Raw genomic sequence first — 19,335 nt, 5'->3', positions numbered from 1 at the left:
ATTCTGCTTCCAAGTACTGTCGCGTCCAATTCCACATGCATAGTAAAGGAGATGCATCTGGGCACGAATGCAAAAGTACTTCGAGAGTATATAAAAAATACTGTTTTGTGGTTTTAGTGCATATTGTGAGTCGAATGTTGTTTTTGTGGAGTCACAGCGCGCGCAAATACGAACACACACACACACGCACGCATGCATGCACACACGCGCACACACACGCGCACACACGCGCACACACGCGCACACACACACACACACACACACACACACACACACACACACACACACACACACGCACACACACACGCACGCACACACACGCACACACCAGTGAAGGAACAGGTGATGAAACTTAGAATGGGTGAGGACAGGGAATGACAAAGAGGTGTGAAGAACTCAACAAGAGGGTCCAGGAGGTCTTTACAATAGAACAAGGAGAGGTGACTGCACACACACACACACACACACACGCACACACACGCGCACACACGCGCGCACACACGCGCGCACACGCGCGCACACACGCGCACACAGGCACACACAGGCACACACACGCGCGCACACGCGCGCACACACACGCACACACACGCACACACACGCACACACACGCACACACACGCACACACACGCACACACACGCACACACACACGCACGCACACACACGCACACACCAGTGAAGGAACAGGTGATGAAACTTAGAATGGGTGAGGACAGGGAATGACAAAGAGGTGTGAAGAACTCAACAAGAGGGTCCAGGAGGTCTTTACAATAGAACAAGGAGAGGTGACTGCGCTAGGAGAGGTGGCAGTAAACCAGGCGGCCTTGGAAGGGTTCGAAATTACAAGAGATGAGGTCAAGAGTCATCTGTTCGATCTGAACGTGAGAAGGCTGTTGGCCCAGACGTAATCTCACCATGGGTGTTGAAAGAGTGTGCAGGAGCACCTTGCTTGCCACTCTCCATAGTGTATAGTAGGTCACTGGAGATAGGAGACCTACCAGAAATATGGAAGACGGCTAATGTGGTCCCAATATACAAAAAGGGTAACGGACAAGAGGCATTAAACTACAGGCCAGTGTCCTTAACTTGTATACCATGCAAGATGATGGAGGAGATCGTGAGAAAAAACCTAGTAACACATCTGGAGAGAGGGGACTTCGTGACCACCCATCAACATGGGTTCAGGGAAGGTAAATCTTGCCTTACAGGCTTAATAGAATTCTACGATCAGGTGACAAAGATTAAGCAAGAAAGAGAAGGATGGGCGGACTGCATTTTTTTGGACTGTCGGAAAGCCTTTGACACAGTACCCCATAAAAGATTGATGCATAAACTGGAGAAACAGGCAGGAGTAACTGGTAGGGCGCTCCAGTGGATATGGGAGTACCTAAACAATAGGAAGCAGAGAGTTACAGTGAGGGGGTGAGACCTCATGTTGGCGTCAAGTCACCAGTGGAGTCCCATGGGGCTCTGTACTCGGACTTATCCTGTTTCTGATATACGTAAATGATCTCCCAGAGGGTATAGACTCATTCCTCTCAATGTTTGCTGACGACGCCAAAATTATGAGAAGGATTAAGACAGAGGAGGACAGCTTGAGGCTTCTAGAAGACCTTTGACAAGCTGCTGAAATGGTCGAACAAATGGTTGATAGAGTTAAACCCAAGCAAGTGAAATGTAATGAAGATAGGTGTAAGGAGCAGGAGACCAGATACAAGGTATCATTTGGGAGATGAAATACTTCAAGAGTCAGAGAGAAAGACTTGGGGGTTGATATCATGCCAGACCTGTCCCTTGAAGCCCATATCAAGAGGATAACATCAGCGGCATATGCCAGGATGGCTAACATAAGAACGGCCTTTAGAAACTTGTGTAAGAAATCTTTCAGAACTTTGTATACCACATATGTCAGACCAATCCTGGAGTATGCGGCTCCAGCATGGAGTCCATTTCTATTCAAGCGTAAGACTAAACTGGAAAAGGTTAAAAGGTTTGCCACCAGACTAGTACCCGAACTGAGGGGTATGAGCTACGAGGAGAGACTACGGGAATTCAACCTCGCGTCACTGGGAGACAGAAGAGCTAGAGGGGACATGATCACTACATACAAGATTCTCAGATGAATTGATAGGGTAGATAAAGACAGACTACTTAACACAAGGAGCACACGCATTAGGGGACCCAGGTGGAAATTGAGTGCCCAAATGAGCCACAGAGACGTTAGAAAGAAGGTTTTCAGTGTCAGAGTAGAAGAAAAATGGAATGCATTAGGAAGTGATGTGGTGGAGGCTGACTCCATACACAGCTTCAAATGTAGATATGATAGAGCCCAGTAGGTTCAGGAACCTGTTCATTAGTTGACAGTTGAGAGGCGGGACCAAAGATCCAGAGCTCAACCCCCGCAAGCACAACTTGGTGAATACAACTAGGTGAATACATACATGCTCTCACACACACAATAGCGCGAAATGTTTTACGCTATTTTTCGAGAACAGGATAAAGATTTTAGCAACAAGCATTTAACATCTGACACTTAGCAGGGTTTAAGAGCCTGATCAAGGGGGTCCAAACGCATGGTAATCGCGCTTAAGTGGGACATAATGACCACCCCGACAAGCAGGTCGCTCGAACAATGCGGTGCAACAAATCACAATTTAAATTAAAAATATCAAAGGAAATATGAGACTTCCTTTGGAGCTGGTTTACTGCTCAGTCCAGTTAAGCATGAGACCTTTGGAGCTGGTTTACTGCTCAGCCAAGTTAAGCATGAGACCTTTGGAGCTGGTTTACTGCTCAGCCAAGTTAAGCATGAGACCTTTGGTGCTGGTTTACTGCTCAGTCAAGTTAAGCATGAGACCTTTGGAGCTGGTTTACTGCTCAGTCAAGTTAAGCATGAGACCTTTGGAGCTGGTTTACTGCTCAGTCAAGTTAAGCATGAGACCTTTGGAGCTGGTTTACTGCTCAGTCAAGTTAAGCATGAGTCCTTTGGTGGTGGTTTACTGCTCAGTCAAGTTAAGCATGAGTCCTTTGGTGGTGGTTTACTGCTCAGCCAAGTTAAGCATGAGACCTTTGGAGCTGGTTTATTCCTCAGTCAAGTTAAGCATGAGTCGCACACACTCCTCCACTCGCTGTTGTGGTATGTATGTCACTCTGGTCGAAAGCTGTTAGGCAAATTACAGGTACAAATGATTTTGTGCATAATTACATGTTCCAAAGACTGCTTGATTTTGAACTGCTTTTTTTTTTTGTAACATGCAACGTTTTGGTGGGCAATTTGCACGCTTCCTTTGCATACGGTAGGAAGTGGGGCTGCAATCCTGCACAGGATAGGACGATTAGGCATATATCCTTTACGCTATGACTCCAAACAGTAATTGGACGCTCGGATCGTGTAGTGGGGTAAACGTGCAGGATATTGCTGTATATTATATATATATATATATATATATATATATATATATATATATATATATATATATATATATATATATATATGCGAACAAGCCTGAATGGTCCCCAGGACAATATGCAACTGAAAACTCACACCCCAGAAGTGATTCGAACCCATACTCCCAGAAGCAACGCAACTGGTATGTACAAGACGCCTTAATCCACTTGACCATCACGACCGGACATAATGAGGTGATAGCCGAGGCTATTTGAACCACCCCACCGCCGGCACTCGGATAGTAATCTTGGGCATAGCATTTTACCAAATCACCTCATTCTTTGGGGCACACGTGAGGAACACAAATGCGAACAAGCCTGAATGGTCCCCAGGACAATATGCAACTGAAAACTCAAAGAATGAGGTGATTTGGTAAAATGCTATGCCCAAGATTACTATCCGAGTGCCGGCGGTGGGGTGGTTCAAATAGCCTCGGCTATCACCTCATTATGTCCGGTCGTGATGGTCAAGTGGATTAAGGCGTCTTGTACATACCAGTTGCGTTGCTTCTGGGAGTATGGGTTCGAATCACTTCTGGGGTGTGAGTTTTCAGTTATATATATATATATATATATATATATATATATATATATATATATATATATATATATATATATATATATATATATATATATATATATATATATATTATTAAATATGACCGAAAAAGTAGGATTAATAATTCTAACACGAATTTTCTCAATCTTTCGTACATTTCTTTTCAATGTTGGAGGTAAATTATAAATCAATTCTCCAAAATTCATTTTTATTTCATTTTGTGCCTAAATCCCAACAGCGACTGCCCAGACAGGTACAAGAGGAGTGTTAACGCATATGTCGACCGTGCTCTCAGCCACAGCTCAGAATGGAAGCAAGTCGACGAAGAACTCTGTAGGGTAAGGCAGGTCCTAGTCAACAACGGCTTCTCCAATGGTTTCGTCGAAGACATCATAAGAAGGAAAGTGAAACGCCATGCAACCTCTGAAGAGACAACTAACACAACACCTATATCCCCTATTAGACTATTTTACAGGAACTTCTTTTCCACAGCTCATAAAACGGAGGAAAGGGTCCTGAAAGATATTGTTAATAGAAACGTTATCCCTACAGACAAAAATCAGAGGATACAACTGAAGATTTACTATAAAACCAGAAAAACGGCCAGCCTACTCATGAGAAACTCTCCAGACACAAAACAGAACGCTTTAAAAGAGATTAACGTCGTCTATGCCTTCAAATGCCCTCTTGGGGACTGTAAGCTCCAAAAAACCCAGTATATAGGCAAGACAACAACATCTCTTTCTAGGCGTTTAACGATGCATAAGCAACAGGGCTCCATTAAGGAACATATAATCTCTTCCCACAACCAAACCATCGCCAGAGAAATCCTAGTAAACAACACAGAAATCATCGATAGATACAGCGATAGCAGGCGGCTTGACGTTTGCGAGGCACTACACATCAAGAAGTCAACACCAGCAATCAACAGCCAATTAATGCACAACTATATTCTACCCACCTCAAGACTCCACTCCAATATAGAAGCATCAAGAAATAGGGACCAATAGGCTTTCTACAAACACTTCTATTCAATACCCATTGTTTCGTGTTCTGTCTTGTGTTGATGAAATTAATACCCTATTAATGCCACCTCTTGTTCTGTCTTGTGTTGATGAAATTAATACCCTATTAATGCCACCTCACCCCATCCACCTCACTAAAATGTAGATATAAAATAGGAGATGCGTAAGTTCTATTCAGTTGTGTATTTGTAAACTAAAGTCTTTGAAAATGTAATAAGTTTTACGAAACGCGCTCGTGTCGCGTCAGACTAGAAATAAAAATGAATTTTGGAGAATTGATTTTTGATTTACCTCCAACAGTGAAAAGAAACATAAGAAATATTGAGAAAATTCGTGTTAGAATTATTAATCTCCCTTTTTCGGTCATATTTAACAACATATATATACTAAGTGGGTTGAGAAGAGAGGCGGTAAGGGCGAAGATACACTTCAAGATGTTACTCGACCAAAGAACACACTCCAAACATCTACCACCTACGGGCTGGTATAGATGCCACCTCTTGTGGCGGCTTAATCTCCATCAATCAATCAGACGACGGCGGGGTGGGGGGGGGGGGGGGGTCGGCGGAAAAGGTAGGGGGGGGGGGAGTGAAGGTGAAGAATCTTTTAGAATGTGAACGATAGAATGTGTTTTTTCTCTATTGGTAGACGACCAAACCTCAGTCTCTCTCTCTCTCTCTCTCGAGGCCTCGCTTTCTATCACTTGATCACCATTTAGTCTGAGTTTATTGCTTTATATGATGATGCCGATGTAGGTGATAAGGGAGTACTTAAGTGATAGTTAAGCCTCTACTCTTGAGGTTCAAGGTCCTACTTGAGGGGTTTCAGATGAAGGTCCTACTTGTTTTTGTATTTCAAAGTTTGTCCCCGGGAGAGCAGAGATTAAAAGCTTTAGCGAGTGTTTAACCTAACCTCCAAGGTCTGCTGGCCAGCATTGGAACACTGGGTCTTAAGGCTCTCCTGTGTAATATTGCTTTCTGTGTGCTGCGAGTGTGTGTCGGACTGGGCGTTAACAGAGGAAAGTTTTAATGCTGCTTTTAACGGAACATACATGGAGGGTCAACGTATATCGTGTATAGGAGCTCGTGACGAAACTCTGTTGCTACTGCTGCTGCTACTCCCGTGACAACTGTGCTAAACTGGTTTAGGAAAAACAAAATAGTTGAAAATTCTCACACACGAAGGCATGCAAGCGTGCGTGATAACGTGGGAGTACAGAAACTGGATCGAGGGGATAAAGTGCGTGTACTCACCTAGTTGTACTCACCTAGTTGTATCTGCAGGATCGAGCATTGACTCTTGGATCCCGTATTTCGAGCATTGGTTGTTTACAGCAATGACTCCTGTCCCATTTCCCTATCATACCTGGTTTTAAAATTATGAATAGTATTTGCTTCCACAACCTGTTCCTTAAGTGTGTGTGTGTGTGTTTACTAGTTGTGTTTTTTTGCGGGGGTTGAGCTTTGCTCTTTCGGCCCGCCTCTCAACTGTCAATCAACTGTTTACTAACTACTTTTTTTTTTTTTTTTTTTTTTCCCACACCACACACACACACACCCCAGGAAGCAGCCCGTGACAGCTGACTAACTCCCAGGTACCTATTTACTGCTAGGTAACAGGGGCATTCAGGGTGAAAGAAACTTTGCCCATTTGTTTCTGCCTCGTGCGGGAATCGAACCCGCGCCACAGAATTACGAATCCTGCGCGCTATCCACCAGGCTACGAGGCCCACACGTGTGTGTGTGTGTGTGTGTGTGTGTGTGTGTGTGTGTGTGTGTGTGTGTGTGTGTACTCACCTAGTTGTGTTTGTGGGGTTGAGCTCTGGCTCTTTGGTCCCGCCTCTCAACCGTCAATCAACAGGTGTACAGATTCCTGAGCCTATCGGGCTCTGTCATATCTACACTTGAAACTGTGGATGGAGTCAGCCTCCACCACATCACCCCCTAATGCATTCCATTTGTCAACCACTCTGACACTAAAAAAGTTCTTTCTAATATCTCTGTGGCTCATTTGGGCACTCAGTTTCCACCTGTGACCCCTTGTGCGTGTTCCCCTTGTGTTAAATAGACTGTCTTTATCTACCCTATCAATTCCCTCTTGAATCTTGAATGTGGTGATCATGTCCCCCCTAACTCTTCTGTCTTTCAGCGAAGTGAGGTTTAATTCCCGTAGTCTCTCCTCGTAGCTCATACCTCTCAGCTCGGGTACTAGTCTGGTGGCAAACCTTTGAACCTTTTCCAGTTTAGTCTTATCCTTGACTAGATATGGACTCCATGCTGGGGCTGCATACTCCAGGATTGGCCTGACATATGTGGTATACAAAGTTCTGAATGATTCTTTACACAAATTTCTGAATGCCGTTCGTATGTTGGCCAGCCTGGCATATGCCGCTGATGTTATCCGCTTGATATGTGCTGCAGGAGACAGGTCTGGCGTGATATCAACCCCCAAGTCTTTTTCCTTCTCTGACTCCTGAAGAATTTCCTCTCCCAGATGATACCTTGTATCTGGCCTCCTGCTCCCTACACCTATCTTCATTACATTACATTTGGTTGGGTTAAACTCTAACAACCATTTGTTCGACCATTCCTTCAGCTTGTGTAGGTCTTCTTGAAGCCTCAAACAGTCCTCTGTGTGTGTGTGTGTGTGTGTGTGTGTGTGTGTGTGTGTGTGTGTGTGTGTGTGTGTGTGTGTGTGTGTGTGTGTGTGTGTGTGTGTGTGTTCGGAGTTGACTGTTTTTAACGCGTCATGAAAGAGTGAGATTCAAGGTATGAGGATTTTTAAGTTTATGAGGTACCGTTATGAGGAGATTGATTATGGTGGTGGGTACCATTCTCTCTATTTGACTTATATATACGTGCACATACATAGTTATGTATATGCATATTGGATAGAGTTCCCAGCGGTGCCCAAGCCACACCCCTTCCCCCCCCTCCCCCCATATCAGAGCTTCCTCTCTTCCCCACATAACTTCCCAGTCTCCCATCACACACACATTATCCCCATCTTCCCCAAAAACAAAACACCCTCCCCGTCTCCTCCCCCCTCCAACAAAACACCCTCCCCGTCTCCTCCCCCCTCCAACAAAACACCCTCCCCGTCTCCTCCCCCCTCCAACAAAACACCCTCCCCGTCTCCTCCCCCCTCCAACAAAACACCCTCCCCGTCTCCTCCCCCCTCCAACAAAACATCCTCCCCGTCTCCTCCCCCCTCCAACAAAACACCCTCCCCGTCTCCTCCCCCCTCCAACAAAACACCCTCCCCGTCTCCTCCCCCCTCCAACAAAACACCCTCCCCGTCTCCTCCCCCCTCCAACAAAACACCCTCCCCGTCTCCTCCCCCCCAAACACCTTCCCCCACTCCATCACTGTAACCATTTTCACTACACTCGACCAAGGTTGCCCTAGTACAAATATGTCCTAGGAGCAGGAAAATAGGTACCTGGGTGTAAGTCAGCCGTCACGGGATGCTTCCTGGGGGAGGAGGCCTGGTCGAGGACCGGGCCGCGGGGACACTAAAGCCACGGAATCATCACAAGATAACTTCAAGATATAGGTTGCCTGGAGCGATGAAACTCTCTGGACTGTCCCCTACCCTTCATCTTGGTAGCCATTATTGAGTGTCGCTATTGGACTCAAACCCCTCATAAAACTGTGCATTGAACATTTCCTCTTGACTTTGTGAAGAGAACCATGGGGGGCTGCGCTCCCGACCCTGGCCACAAAGACTCGAACATCCACCAGTGTGGGTGGCTAGCCCTAAACGTCAGACCTCCATCCTTGCCTATTCGCCTTATATAGATACAATTTGTATAACCATTGGTTTAGAATTGCCATTATATCTTGACCATTTGAGCAGGAGTCAAACAAAATACTGGAGGAGAGACTGTGATTTAAACGGATTACTGTGCGTAGCGCATGCACGCACTTTCATTCACTTGGACCATCGAAACCTCGAACCCAGGACCACAAAAGCGTTAGTCCGTACCACACTATGAGCCCCAACTTGATTTTGTTTTTTAAATGCAGGTGATGGTACACTTTTCATCCCCGCCCATTGGGTGCGTGTACTAACCTAGTTGTGTTTGCAGGGGTTGAGCTCCAGCTCTTTGGTCTCCCTCTCTGACGTGGGGTCCATGAGTAGTCAAAGTTTAACTACCTCAATACAGGTGTAATTTGCTCGCCCTCAGATATTTACGTTCCAGTTCTTGGGCCAATTGAGCTATAAAAGACTATTGATACATTATTATACGCATTAGTTAAACGGTTTAATCAAGGCTGTTACTAGCGAAGCTAAATTAATTTTAGGCATCGGTGTCTGAAGCCTTGTAGCCATTCTACACTACCGCCTACTGGATAGTTATTGGTTGATATTTGCTGTAGTGATATTTTGTATTTGCTTACCCTCTGCCTCCAAGAATGTTAAATTAGATTTATCAAAAACTAATCTTCTCCAAATAAAGGTAAAAAATGTATGTTGAAAAGTTAATTTCTACTTCTAATAAAAATCCTCTGAAATATATTCATAATTTGTGCCGGAAACATCGTTCTATTTCAGTCGTTCAATAATGCATGTCTTTATTACCAACTGCTTCAAAATATTATTATTTTTTAGTCTAAGATATATGCATTTATATAGCTGTTCGGTATTCAGTTATCTACATCAGAGTATTATCCTGCCATGCAGTTGCTCATTATTCTATAAACTACATCAGGGTATTTATCCAGTCATGTATTCCCATTCGTGTTGTCGTGATTACTATTTTTGGCTCAATTAAAAACAATCGATCACTTCCGGGAGCCGGTCGGCCGAGCGGACAGCACGCTGGACTTGTGATCCTGTGGTTCCGGGTTCGATCCCGGGCGTCGGCTAGAAACAATGGGCAAAAGTTTCTTTCACCCTATGCCCCCTGTTACCTAGCAGTAAAATAGGTACCTGGGTGTTAGTCAGCTGTCACGGGCTGCTTCCTGGGGGTGGAGGCCTGGTCGAGGACCGGGCCGCGGGGACACTAAAAGCCCCGAAATCATCTCAAGATAACCTCAAGATAACCTCCCTCTGTGAGAAGACTACCAATATACCGCTTGACGAACAAGTCAAATAATGGTAGTCAAAACAATAAGAGTCGAGCAACAGAAAAGAAAAACAATGATCTTTGCCTGTATGCTGAGAAAACAATTTTTCAAATACACAAAAAACACCTTTAATTGTAAAATAAAACATTCCAACAGAAATACACCTTTCCGTAAAACTAAGTAAAAAAAAATACTAACACAGTCACTAGATATTTTGATCAGTGACGATATATGTCACTAGTTAAAGCATTAAATTATTTAACAAATAATGCATAATTAATAACTAATAAAGCTTCTTGCAATAACTTCATGTAAACACACAAAATATTAAACTCTAATGCCAAGCATTTCCTTGCAATCGACGGGATGCTTCCACAGGTGCATCCAAGCAATCTCCTTTACACAGGGATATTGACTTGTTGATCATTTTCGCCCCCTGGTGGTAACAACTGGTGCCCCGGAAAACATGCAATGAATCCACTATGAAGAAGAGGAGGAATAAAAGTAGGAGTAGGAGGTGTAGTAGTAGCAGTAGTACGAGTAGTAGTAGTAGTATGAGGAGCAGGAGGAGGAGTAGTAGGAGTAATAGTAGAAAGTAGAAGTAGGAGCAGAAGTAGTAGTAGTAATAGTAATCTCCTTTTGTGTACGAATTCATGATGGATTGTCGTAGCAGAAAACCATCCACGTGCACGAATCCCAGGCTCGTCTAAAAGACATTCTCTGGTCCTCACGTCTCCTCACATTACGAGTAACGTGCTTAATCTCTTTCTACAGTTCTATTTCCACAATTTTTATTTAGCATTTTATTTTATTTAATAATCATTTATACACTTTAAGAAAGTCTTATTCCTAACAATAGTAACAAATTATATTGTGATAGTGTAAAAGTTTCATCAGTTAACTTTATTACAATTATTTATAGAAGAAAGCTGGTTTTAATTAGATACTTTCCGATCAGCTTCCACAATGATTTAGTCCTGAAATATCTACTCACCGAGAATCCCTGTTAAGTCACATATCTAGTAATTGTTGTGTAATATGTAGTGTGTCTTGTAATGTGTAAATATGCATGTAACGTTGTACTGAACGGGGTTGAGAAAAACCTGAGCTACCTCATCCTTTTGTGTAACTTTCTAAAACTAAAATTTATTTCCATTTTTCATTTTTTCATTTAAGGATGCGAGAAGCTGGTGTGACAAGAGCATGAAACAACTCGAGTTAAGAGCTGCAGTAATGAACGATCTGAGACGCAATTATGTCAAGAGGACAGAGTATGGAATCAAAATAAAAGTTAAGCTATAAATGACAATATAAGAGACTGGGGTGGGCTTGAGATGCTCGGTCATATTGAACGAATGGATGATGAAAGTATATCCAAGTGAATTGAGAGAGAGAGAGAGAGAGAGAGAGAGAGAGAGAGAGAGAGAGAGAGAGAGAGAGAGAGAGAGAGAGAGAGAGAGAGAGAGAGAGAGAGAGAGAGAGAGAGAGGAGAGAGGAAGGAGAGAGAGAGAGAGAGAGAGAGAGAGAGAGAGAGAGAGAGAGAGAGAGAGAGAGAGAGAGAGAGAGAGAGAGAGAGAGAGAGAGAGAGAGAGAGAGAGAGAGAGACAGAGAGAGAGACAGAGACAGAGAGAGAGAGAGAGAGGAGAGAGGAAGGAGAGAGAGAGAGAGAGAGAGAGAGAGAGAGAGAGAGAGAGAGGAGAGAGAGAGAGAGAGAGAGAGAGAGAGAGAGACAGAGAGACAGAGAAGACGCAAAGACACGTTGAGTGAGTGAGTAAGAGAGAGACAGTGAAGACTGAGTGCCAACACCTCACTACATGTTCCAGGGAACTGGGCTAGATGGGGTCAGTCTCCTAAGAGTGAATATTTAAAGAAGTTATTCGATAAAAAATTAAAGAATTGAAAGTACTGTTGGAGAGTACTCTTTGGATCATGTCTTTTTAATATTTGCCAACCTATTTCCTCGGGAGTTGGTCCCTTCACACTGCATTAAAACTGAGTAATGCATGATGACACTTGCTGCAGGAAGGAAGAGTAGGAGTAAACGCAATCACACCTTTAAACAAGGACACGGTTAAGAAGCACGAGACATTCGTAAACAAACGTTTTCATTTGTAAACAAACGTTTTCATTTGTAAACAAACGTTTTCATTTGTAAACAAACGTTTTCATTTGTAAACAAACGTTTTCATTTGTAAACAAACGTTTTCATTTGTAAACAAACGTTTTCATTTGTAAACAAACGTTTTCATTTGTAAACAAACGTTTTCATTTGTAAACAAACGTTTTCATTCGTAAACAAACGTTTTCATTCGTAAACAAACGTTTTCATTCGTAAACAAACGTTTTCATTCGTAAACAAACGTTTTCATTCGTAAACTAACGCTTTCATTCGTAAACTAATGTTTTCATTCATAAACCAACGTCTTAATTCATACACTAACGTTTTAATTCATAAACATTCGTAAACAAACTTATTCATTCGTAAACATGCATTAAAAAAAACATTCATTCGTAAACAAAATATTTTTACCACTAAGTACATTAATATACACACCAGTAAGCACTTGAGGGGAAAGCCAACGCGGGAACACACACGAACAATGAGTTGGGCAGTTCCGTCTGACCTCTGACCTTAGACGACCAGCACATCACAAACGAGAAGCATTAATTAATTTACTTCCAAATGCCTTTATAGAGCAGAGGGTATTCCCCCCGACCAAGTGTAGGGGTGACGGGGGAGGGTGGGGAAATGCAGGCGTTGGGAGTGGGGGAAAAACTCAGGCGCGGGGAGAATGCAGGCGTGGGGTGGGGGGGAATTTGCAGGGGGGGGGGGTGGGGGGAATTTGCAGGCGGCGGGTGGGGGGGAATTGCAGGCGGGGGAGTGGGGGGGGGAATTGCAGGCGGGGGAGTGGGGGGGGGAATTGCAGGCGGGGGGGGTGGGGGGGAATTGCAGGCGGGGGGGGTGGGGGGGAATTGCAGGCGGGGGGGGTGGGGGGGATTGCAGGCGGGGGGTGGGGGAGATTGCAGGCGGGTGGGGGGGGGGGTGGGGAGGAATTGCAGGTGGTGGGGGGGGAATTGCAGGCGGGGGGGGGAATTGCAGGCGGGGGGCTGGGGGGAATTGCAGGCGGGGGGCTGGGGGGAATTGCAGGCGGGGGGCTGGGGGGAATTGCAGGCGGGGGGCTGGGGGGAATTGCAGGCGGGGGGGCTGGGGGGAATTGCAGGCGGGGGGGCTGGGGGGAATTGCAGGCGGGGGGGTTGGGGGGAATTGCAGGCGGGGGGCTGGGGGGAATTGCAGGCGGGGGTGGGGGGGGGAATTGCAGGCGGGGGGGGGGGAATTGCAGGCGGGGGGTGGGGGGGGAATTGCAGGCGGGGGGTGGGGGGGAATTGCAGGCGGGGGGTGGGGGGGAATTGCAGGCGGGGGGTGGGGGGGGAATTGCAGTTGGGGGGGGGGAATTGCAGGCGGGGGGGGGAATTGCAGGCGGGGGGGGAATTGCAGGCGGGGGGGGGAGATTGCAGGCGGGGGGGGGGGGAATTGCAGGCGGGGGGGGGGGGGAATTGCAGGCGGGGGGGGGTGTGGACGGGGGAAAATTGCTATGTTGACATTTTCGTATTTTCTCTAATGGACGCTAATGGATATGACCAAAGTCTTTTGCGTCGTCAATTCTGTTTACTAAGCTAGGGCGAACTCCACCCTTCTACCTAACTATACTTGCCTAACGTTATATGACCGAGCTTCAGCGCTTGGGGCCAGGCTTTCAAACTAATGCGAGTCTTCCTTCCATGAATGTTATCTCGTTATATTACTAGTCAACATGAAGAAATTGTCTATTTCATAAATAGCCCCGAGTAATTAATATGTCTGAAACATGTCCCTTTTATCTCTCCTTTCTGTCAATGTTTTTATCTTCAGCTACTTTGTTTGTCCACAAAGTTTGGTCCCCTCAATTCCGAGACTAGTTTTATAACAAACTTCTGGACTTTGGCGATGCCTGTTCCGTGATTTTGTCAGATGGAAGCTCCACGCAAGTATGAATACTCTAGCACTCGTCAGACAAATGCTGTACACGATATTTATAATATATGTACATATTCATTATATATCATAAATTTATAACCCATCTTTGTTTAGATGTCTTAATTTCTAATGTCCGCCAGGTAGCAAGTTCCTCTCACACTGTGCTCCCATTCACATGATCTTGCACTAATCTGAGTTGAAGTCGAGTGAACGTGCGTGTCTGTCTGTCTGTCTTACCCGAGTCCTCCCAGACAATCCTACGGTCCATACACCTTCCGGTTATTTTCAACAACATTGCCTTAATCAACAGTCCTTTGTACAAGAGTCTCGTTCATTATTTATATGTATACTAAGAACTTCATAGGGTTGCAAAACTGGTCCTTGGTGGACATACTGATGACATTCCTCTAGTGTCATCTATTTTCCTCTTGCCGAACGAAAAGGAACAACAGTAACACTATCTTCCCGCCCAATTCAGTAGACCTGGCACACCAGTTAATAGGTCTAACTTGGCTCTCATTAGCATGTAAAGCCTCTTTTGTGATATTGTTAAAATGATTTATAAGACGTCCGAATCCTCAATTCCCTTCTTTGTCTGATCTCAAGCAATATTGTAGCACTGAGGTTGGTTACTTATGTACTTTATTTCGAAGCAACTCTCCCTTTTGTTCCCCCTAATTATGTTCTGTATTATTATTCCCGCTAGCCTTTAGCTAGGGGGCGTTTGTAAGTGGACATTGGTCTGTAGTTTCATCTTTGTTCCTATTTATTGTGTATTAAGTGGGGTACCCGGTGGTGCCAGGGGTACTCTATCCACTCTCACTCCTCCTTTTTCCTTATTTTCTCCTCATCTCCCACCATTCTTCCTCTCCCCCCCCTCCCTATTTCGTTCCTCCTCTCTTTCCCTCCCTCTCCCCCTACTCCCCCACACCTTTCTCCTCTCCCCCTTACCATCATCTCCTTTCCTCTTCTTTCTCCCCCACTTTCAACTTTCCTTCAATCTAAGACATTTTCAATTATATATACGATATGGGGGAGGGGGAGGGTATCCCCGGCTGTGCCTTAGTCTCTCCACCCCCGCTCTCCAAACCTTCACCCCCCCCCCCCTTCATTCGTCTCTCTATTCCTGTCCCCCCTCTCTTCTCATCTACCTCCTCTCTAACGTCCTCCCTCTCTCCTGCTCCTCACCTTCTCCACTTCTCTCCCCAAACCCTCCCTTCTCACCCCGTTCCACCCTCATCCCCCACCCCAGCCCCCACTCACCATCTGTTTCCCACTCATCTTCCCTCTCTTCATATATTCCACCATCTCCTGTTTCCCCTCTTCACACATCCGCCTATTCCATCTTTTCATTCCTTTCTCCCTTATTTTGTATCTGTATGTCTCAAAATAAAAATAATTGTCTACCATTGGCTTATAAATGGTCCGCCGGTGGGAGAAGCCCATTAGTGTGAACATTTAAAAAAATGTAATATTTACGCGCATGCTTTGAGAAAGGGGCGGGGCTAGAGAAAGTTTTTGAAGCTGTGGTAGTATCGGCTGTTTATGCTACTATGGTCGAAGTATGAATAGCAGACTTTTTTCCTCGAGATTAGTGAATAATTGTGTATATTACTTTTTTTTTAATGTCAAAATATTTCGATTCGATTGGTTTTGTGTCGATTTTTTTTGGAGTCGATTTTGGTATGTGGAGAAAAAGTATGATGATTAACGAGCTAGCGAGATGATTAACGAGCTAGCGAGATGATTAACGAGCTAACGATCATCTAGCTCGTATCCCTAACGCCAGTGTCATTGTAAGATGTAATATGCCTTTTCAATTTCTTGGATTATCGTAGACTTGACGTCGATCCTCCCAAGTATAAGAGACCTTCGACTTACCAACCAAGCCACGGATTGTAGTTCGAATCTCATGTGTATTTCTAAGTGAAGGAAATGTAATTACGCACTGTATTGTGTTCTACGTCTTTTAATAAATGCACCCTTCCATCTCATAGCGTCTGTTTGATGAACGTGGCTTCTACTGAGAGGATACGAAGCTGCATGCAACTCCAGCGTGCAACTGGTCCCACAGCTGCTGCAGTGTATGCAATAGGTGGGTAAAATGCAGATGTAAACAAGAATGGTGTGTAGTGTTGAATTACACTGTCGAATACAGCTGTAGTAAAAAAAATGCATTTTGAAGCTCATTAATCAAATCATGACTGAAAACAATCATATCAAATGCTATAAAAAACATCCAAATTTCCGTTCCGAATAAAAAGACATGATGCCTTCTATTGTTAATAAAAGTTAAAGAAAAAAATTATGAAATTCATAGTTTAATATTGCTACACGAACAGCTGTTTTAGGATATATATATATATTGCACATTTTATATCTATCAAACAAATGTTGTTCAAGGTTGGTGGCCAGAAATTTGGGTCTAGCTTCACCCAACTTTTCAAAATGACACTTAAGTGGTATATGACTGCCATAGCCTTGTCGATGTCGACCACTTTGCCCCCCTCTTTAATATACATCGGCTCCTACCCGACTGTGATTTTGATGAAATCTGGAATTTATTTTTCGTTTAGCTAACGAACATTTTTCCATCTTTTTGTAATGTTACATTTTCTGTGAGACAGAAACCGAGAGACGGAGATAGAGGGGGGAGAGGTAAAGTTGGGGAGGGGGGGGGTGGAGGAAAGGATGAGCCAGGAAAGAGAGAAGCAGAGAGGTGGGAAGAGAACGGGAGAGGGAGAGAGAGAGGAAGGGTACACGGAGAAGGGTAAGCAGGAGGGAGATGGGAGAAAGGAGGAAGAGTGAGAGAGAAGAGAGGGGGGAGAGGGGGGAGAGAGGGGGAGAGAGGGGGCAGAGAGGGGGGCAGAGAGGGGGGCAGAGAGGGGGGCAGAGAGGGGGGGTAGAGAGGGGGTAGAGAGGGGGTAGAGGGGGGCAGGGAAGGGGTAGAGGGGGGCAGGGAGGGGGTAGAGGGGGGCAGGGAGGGGGTAGAGGGGGGCAGGGAGGGGGTAGAGGGGGGCAGGGAGGGGGTAGAGGGGGGCAGGTAGGGGGTAGAGGGGGCAGGTAGGGGGTAGAGGGGGGCTGGGAGGGGGTAGAGAGGGGGGCAGGGACGGGGGGAAGAGTGAGAGGGGAGAGGGGGGCAGGGACGGGGGGAAGAGTGAGAGGGGAGAGGGGAAATGGGCAGAGGAGGGAGTGAGACCTGGGCTCTGAGGAGTAACCAACCCAGTTTAATAAAGAGAATATATCCTAACACCTCACATCAAAGGTGTCACGTCACGACAAAGGTGAGTTGACCTCAAGTGCCTCAACACGTGGTCGTGACCGTGACCTTTAACACACCTGACCTCACCTGCACAAATTTACGTACAGTCCGAAAGCACACTTCTGAGGGTAAACCTTCGTAAGCCTGACGTAAAAAAATGAAAGCATTGATGAAATTAATACAATCTAAAGAACTAGCACGCTCGCGCGCGCACACTATTTAGCAGTGCAGTAGCACTAGAATCTCTGTTCACCACAGTAACGCAGTATAATCCAGTGAGAGAATATATCTCAACTATATTATCCTATAATCCTAAGCCTATTGGCTGGTAACACTGGTGGGACGCGAACAAGGGGACACAGGTGGAAACTGAGTACCCACATGAGCCACAGGGACGTTAGAAGGAACTTTTTCAGTGTCAGAGTAGTTAACAGATGGAATGCATTAGGCAGTGATGTGTTGGAAGTTGACTCCATACACAGTTTCAAATGTAGATATGATATGACGATAAACTGCTTAACAATACGCGAACAAGAGGGCACAGGTGGAAATGGAGTACCCAAATGAGTCACAGGGATGTTAGAAAGAACTTTTACTTTGTCAGTAGTAGACAAATGGAATGCATTAGGCAGTGATGTGATGGAGGCAGATTCCATACACAGTTTCATATGTAAATATGATAGAGCCCAGTAGGCTTAGGAATCTGTACACCAGTTGATTGCCACAATAAGATAAAAAAAATATATTATACGCGAGCGTCTCCAGAATACCCCCCCCCCATCCCATCGAAAAAATAAAACCTTTGCACCACACTTTGCGTTCTGCAATCACACAAGGAGCTGTTTGGATTCCACTCTCACCACCCGCCGCTGTTTCACCAGATCCAGTTTAACAAGCTCCTCGAGTCTGCCTCCAGCCGCTATTATTAAACCGCTGCTATAATCAGCCTGTGAAAATAAGATTATAAAATGGGAGGAAACTTATGTCGCGCGTATACTCTCCTACGCCGTGTGAATTTCCTTCCCCGGGATTAAATTCGGGGCTCCGTTTATCTCCAATTTATTCACCTCTTATACTTGTGGGCCGCGACAAACCTGGGAAACGAAAATCTTGTGAAGGGGATTTTCTTAGCCTGATTATTGCAGTGAATATTTTGTGTCCCCCCCACTCAACATTTTCTCGCCGGCTTGGCCGCACGCTATGTCCTGCAGCACAAAATCATTTTATATATATAATTTATGTATATACATATAATACATTCGTTGTGTGTGCGTGAATGTGTACTCGCCTATTTGTACTCACCTATTCGTGCTTGCAGGATCGAGCATTGACTCTTGGATCCCGCCTTTCCAGCCATCGGCTGTTTACAGTGTGTGTGTGTGTGTGTGTGTGCGTGTGTGCGTGTGTGTGTGTGCGTGTGTGTGCGTGTGTGTGCGTGTGTGTGCGTGTGTGTGCGTGTGTGTGCGTGTGTGTGCGTGTGTGTGCGTGTGTGTGCGTGTGTGTGCGTGTGTGTGCGTGTGTGCGCGTGTGTGCGCGTGTGTGCGTGTGTGTGCGTGTGTGTGTGTGCGTGTGTGTGCGTGTGTGTGCGTGTGTGCGTGTGTGTGCGTGTGTGCGTGTGTGCGTGTGTGCGTGTGTGTGTGTGTGTGTGTGTGTGTGTGTGTGTGTGTGTGTGTGTGTGTGTGAAGTACTCGTATTTCTTCTTCCGGAGCGACAACGCATGTATGAGGAGCTTCGTGAGTGAAGCCTGAGGAAGCTGTGGAATAGCGATTGATCGATGAAGATTAAGCCGCCCGAGAGGTTGCTCGGGCATGATCAATCGTTAAAGGGCAATTGGTGACGGATCTCTTAAATAGTGCACTGGAGTAGGGGCGACTTGAAGCCTGTTGGGTGGTTGTTCCCTGAGGAACCACAGTGGTGACTCCTACGAGAAGACTGGTTGGGCAGGTGTACCTAATT

Source organism: Procambarus clarkii, chromosome 16 (assembly GCF_040958095.1).
Source record: "Procambarus clarkii isolate CNS0578487 chromosome 16, FALCON_Pclarkii_2.0, whole genome shotgun sequence".
NCBI lineage: Eukaryota > Metazoa > Arthropoda > Malacostraca > Decapoda > Cambaridae > Procambarus > Procambarus clarkii.
The sequence above is the reverse complement of the archived record's forward strand: the minus strand, read 5'-3'. Positions refer to the sequence as shown.